Source organism: Telopea speciosissima, chromosome 2 (assembly GCF_018873765.1).
Source record: "Telopea speciosissima isolate NSW1024214 ecotype Mountain lineage chromosome 2, Tspe_v1, whole genome shotgun sequence".
NCBI classification, from domain to species: domain Eukaryota; kingdom Viridiplantae; phylum Streptophyta; class Magnoliopsida; order Proteales; family Proteaceae; genus Telopea; species Telopea speciosissima.
This window is the reverse complement of record NC_057917.1, coordinates 6,040,803-6,046,802: the sequence shown is the minus strand read 5'-3', so window position 1 is coordinate 6,046,802 and position 6,000 is coordinate 6,040,803.

The window sequence follows — 6,000 nt, the reverse complement described above, 5'->3', positions numbered from 1 at the left end:
AAAATGATCAACATCCATATTCCCTCTTCCCAATTCAGGAGGAAATCTTTCTGTTTAGATTCTCTCAGCTCCCTCCCCCCCCCCCCCCCCCCCCCCCACCCCCAAAAAAAAAATCCTAATTAAATTTCATGGAAATTTCTTGGTTTTCTGCAGTATGTGTGGTGAATATAGAAGGAAGGATGGTTTCTGTACATCCGATTCATGGCGCTACCAATGGACAACAACAGCCAGGACAATCTGCCAACCTTGTTGTCTCCTTCTCCATTCAATGGCTTGGCTCCTCAGCAACCGAACAGTGGCAGTGAGCCACAACAACCTGGGGAGGAAAATCATGTGAGTGTTTCTTTTGTTTGAATGAGAAGATACTCTGAATGAATTTTCTGTTTAAGTTTTGTATGCAACTCTCTGAGTTCTTCGTACAACAATTAGTCTCCTATAAATTTTGTGATTCCTCTGTAAAGTTTCTTGCAGCCTTGCTGAGGGGAAATGGGAGATTGGTTTCCAATCCCCGCATATGAGCTTTTTTAGATTCCTAGAGAATACAAGATGTCCAAATAAGTTGAGCTGAGATTCCTTTGATCACAAAGAAATGAAATAAAAGCAACTCAACACCTATTGTTATAGTTCCCAAATCTCCCCATCTTGACAGTTGCCCACAGTTAGGTACATGGTTGATGTCTAACTTGACAGCAAAACTCTACAACAATCCCTCCTTGGTGACTGCAAAAGGAGAATTTTAACTGTTGTTAGTAGTTGTAGTAGCAACATTAATCAGTAATATATATGATCCCTGACAGTGTTCTTCAATATTAATAATCAGCTCAAAGTCTTGCCTTCTGCCACCGGAGATGGTCCAGTCTCTTCATGACAATGATGGAATCAATTTCTCCGGGTGAATCCATTTTCCAACAGCAGTAAGGTTATGGAGCTCTATATCGAGAATAGATGCCCAATGTCTGCTTCTTAACACGATCATATTGAGTAGTGCTCATGTAGAAAATTTGAGGCTTTTAACATGGATGCTTGGAAACAGGCCTAGTGTTGAATGCATACCTAGTGTAATCAGCTATTTTGTACTAATTGATGAATGTTCTTGTGGGCATCTCCAGTTCTCTGGGTGAAATGACTCCCCTTAAGATCTGGATCACGTAGCCCCATGAGACAGAGATCGACCACTCTTTGTTCTTGTCATAGTTGATGGATTGTTGCATAATACTGGCGGAGTCCAGTCGAATTGATTGAAAGGGGTATTGAATGGCTCTGGTTCTGCTCATGCCTGGAAATATTGGATTCACAACGTCCAGGTGGTGCAAAGATACTAGTGGAGTTACAGGGTGAGCAGCTAATAAGCCAAAGAGGTCTCCATGTACATTATACTGCTTAGACAAACATGTGAAGAGGAATTCCAGATCAGTATGTACAAGGAATTCCCACTATTGTGGAACCATCCATTGTTCCAAGATTGCTTATCCACAGTTTTTAACAAATTCATGGAGTGAGTCAAGCAGGCCCTCTACCGATTAGGTTTGGATATTGGCATCCCACTCCCTAATCAAAATCAAACACTAGATACAATTTGATACACATAATTATGAGGGTCAATTTGTGTTAAGGAAACGGTTATACATTTGATTGTAAATTCAAATTTAAATTCCGTAAGACTTGTTCTATAATCTTATCTAGCTGTTGTAAGCTGATCCAAAACCAACTATGGTTATCCATTTGTAACAACCTAAATTCAAATTCAAAATACATCTATAAGAACAACCGCAACCCATCAGGAAGGGTATGCGAGATTCCAGAAAATCCATTCTCTTCGTTCTTCATTCTTAACATGGTATCATCCACCAAGTTCTAATCCAAGGAATTTGAATGTCCAACAACTCATCATCCTCTACTGTTTCTGCCCAAACCTCTTCAACGATGGCTTCATCTTCTACTTCTACTCCTGCCTTCCAACATCACCTTACTTTGAAACTCACAAATGACAACTTTCTCTTGTGGAAACTCGTAGGATACATTGATGGCACCTTGCAATGCCCCATCAAAACCACAATTCCTGAAGGCTCTATTATTCCTGTTCCCAACCCAGCCTACTCTGAATGGATCCGCAAAGACCAGCTTGTTATGAGTTGGATAATGTCCAGCCTATCTGCAGAAATATTACCGTATGTTGTTGGACTCTCCACTGCAGCTGACATCTGGCAGGCTCCTCAGTCTGCATTTGATACACATAGTTATGAGGTTCAAAATGTTTCATAAATCTGGGATGATCAGGTTATGACCCACTCAAACTGAACTAAAAATCCATTCCAATACAGAGATGTTTCTGAAATTAATTATCTGAGTGAAATGAGCTTGAATTTAGTAGAGGTTGGACTGACTACTCGCTCTCTCCTTCCCCCTCCCCCCTCTTCTGATAAGGGCAAAGTAGTTCATAGTTTCTTGTAGATTCTTGTTATTAACAATATTACTCAGTTGTCTGTCATCATGATTCTTACTTTTTCTCTCTTTACAAAATGAGAAACATCCACATTCTCTCTTCCCAATTCAGGAGGAAATCTTTCTGCATTTTGCCTTTTTATTTTGCTGCATCTTTTTTAGGATTCAGACAGATGGGAAAAAATTGAGCTAAAATGAACTGGAGGGTTAAAAAAGAACTTTTTCCCCCTGCGAAGCTGCGATCCTTATTCCCTCTTTAAATTGTTATAGCTCCCTGAAAAAAATTTGAGATAAATGAAAAACATGTGATTTTTATTCCCTGTTTAGATTCTCTCAGCTCCCTCCAAATAAAATTCCTAATTATATATTTCTTGGTTGACTGCAGTATATGTTATGAATATAGATGGAAGCATTGTTTCTGTACATCGGATTCATGGTACTATCAATGGACAACAACACTTAGGACAATCTGCCAACCATGTTTGTTTCCCTCTCCATCCAATGGCTTGGCTCTTCAGGAATCCAACAGCAGCTCAACAATTTGGTGATAAAGATCATGTGAGAGTTTCTTTTGTTTGTATGAGAAGATAGTCTGAATTTTCTGTTTCAGTTTTGTATGCAACTCTCTGAGTTCTTGTTACAACAATTAGTCTCCACCTTTTAGATCTCAAGAAAAAAGTACAGAGAGGAAAGGAACGGAATAGATTGGATGAAGTGTCCACAAATTATAAACAACAATATTGAAGCCATACTACAAATTTTGTGATTCCTCTGTATAGTTTCTTGCAGCCTTGATGAGGGGAGAAGGGAGATTCGTTTCCAATACAGCATATGAGCTTTTTTGGATTTATTCTAGAATACAGGATGCCTAAATAAATTGAGCTGAGATTCCTTTGATCACAAAGAAATGAAATCAAACCAACTCAGCACCCACTGTTATAGTTCCAAAATCTTTCCATCTTGACAGTTGCCCACAGATAGGTACATAGTTGATCTCTTGACAGCAAAACTCTACAACAATCCCTCCTTGGTGACTGCAAAAAAAAAAAAAATTTAACTATTGTTTGTAGTTGTAGTAGAAACATTAATCAGTGATGTATATGATCCCGGACAGTGTTCTTCAATATTAAACACACACTTATACTCAACTCAACATCTTGCCTTCTGCCACCTGAGATGGTCTAGTCTCTTCACTAAAACGGTGGAATCAATTGCTCTGGGTGAATCTATTTTCCAATGGCAGTAAGGTTGTGGATCTCTACGTCGAGAATAGATACCCAATGTCTACTTCTTAACATGGTCATATCGAGTAGTGCTCATGTAGAAAATATAAGAATTTTGGCATGGATGCTTAGACACAGGCCTAGTGTTGAATGCGTACGCAGTGTAGTCAGAACTTTTGTACCAATTAAGGAATGCTCTTGTGGGCATCTCCAGTTCTCTGGGTGAAATGACTCCCCCTTAAAATCTGGACCACAGAGCCCCATGAGACAGAGATCAACCACTCTCTGTTCTCGTCATAGCAGATGGATTATTGCATAATACTAGCAGAGTCAAGTCTGATTTATTCAAAGAGGTGTTGGATCGATGTCTCTGGCTCTGCTCATGCCTGGAAATATTGGATCCAGGGTGAGCAGATAATAAGCCTAAGAGGTTTCCATGCACATCATACTGCATATACAAACCTGTGAATTAAAGAGGAATCCCTGATCAGCAAGTACAAGGATTGCCCACCATTGTGAAACCATCCACTGTTCCAAGACAGCTTAACCACACTTTTTAACAAATTCATGGATCAGGCCCTCCAAAGATTTCAACTCACTGATTCAATAAACCTACCAATATAGTCTAGAAAAGAAGAGGAAAATAGGGTGATATACAATACACATCACAAAGACTTAAAAAGCACAATATGATTTAAATGCAGAAAGAAGTCATTTCCTATTTTTCTGAAAATAAACATCAGTTCATTTATACTTCAAGTTTTTATGTTATTAATTACTGAATGACTCATCCAGTCAAATGGGTCGAGTAATGAGTCATCGATCGAGTTTCAAGTTTCGAAAAACTGTACCACCATTGATCTCATCATTTCTAACATTAGTTAATGATTTCCAGAACACTGATCTGCTAGAGAAGGGTGATATTTGGGGGAGAAGTAAAGAAATGTAGCAGAGGGTCGATAGAATGATCAGACTTTGGTTCGCATCTGGTGATATTTGTTAATTTGGTAACATGTAGATATGAGGCTGAAATGGCTTGTCTTTCCATTGATAGATAATAGGCTATTTATACATAAAATAATAACGATATGGTGGCATGATTGCATCCCTATTCTGGGTGATAAGATTCCCTAGGTTAATGTATTGTAACTGTACAATTCAAATTCAAATATTGTACACTCATACATTTCAAAAATATCTACAAGATAAGGCAGAATTTGATGCCATTTGTTGACATAGATAAGAATATTACATGAGAATCTGCTTAAATTCATTCTGATAAGGTTAAATCTGTCTGATCCAGACCGATATGGACCAATTCCTATTACTAAAACCCTGCTTGGGAGTGGGGGTGTGGAACCTACAAGGGGTGGAGGCACAGTCAGGTCTCTTATATATGGTGTGCGGGAGGGGAGAGGACTAATGGAAGTAGGGGTGCAAGTTTGGCCCTGTCGACCCGAACCCGCCATGGCCCGCCCTGAGCCCGAACAGGGTCTGGGCTGAGATATTTGGCCCTCAGGGTGGGTCAGGGCTGGAAATTTCTGACCCTGAGTTAGGGTCGAGTCGGGTTAGGGTTGAGGCCTCGAGCTAAGCTTGGCCCGGCCCGGCCCGACCCTGATTTCAGTTATACTGTAAAATATATATTGATATAATTTATACATTATAAACTTTAAATTTCAGCCACATTTTTTTATATAATATATTATATATGAAGACAATAAGTGTTATAATATAATTTTTTATATTGTTATTTTATGTAAAATTAATATTGTTCTTCCCAGCCCATTCTAGCCCATGCATTTCTTTCCCCCTCCCCATGATCAGGGCCAATCAGGGTCCGCCCGACCCGACCCTGAGGGCTGGTCAAGGTTGGATTTTTCTTGCCCTGAGTCAGGGTCGGGTCGGGCCTGGGCCCAATTAAGGGGACTTAGGGTTGGGCTAGGGTTCTATAAAACCCAGCCCAACCCGACCCTGTTGCAGCCCTAAATGGAAGTGGGTCATCAAGTGGCAAAATTGACTTCTTGTTGTCAAGGTATAAGTCACATAGTTAATGTCACAGTTTCATTATCAATTGACTCAGTTGCCTATAAAAGTAGTCTCATTTCATATGATAATGATCAGTGTCTCAAGAAAAGTAATCCCATTTCATACGGCAATGACTTTTCTTGAAGTAGTCTACATTCATGTCTATGTCTTATCCTTCTAGGCCAACAAGTAAAACCTACAATTGGTGTGTCATGGGCCAATCACTTAAGAGGCCTCATTGAAACCTTTTATAACATTCCAAAAGGTCATGATGAAGAAGAAAAACCAGAGACGTCTCAGTTCTTCTCAG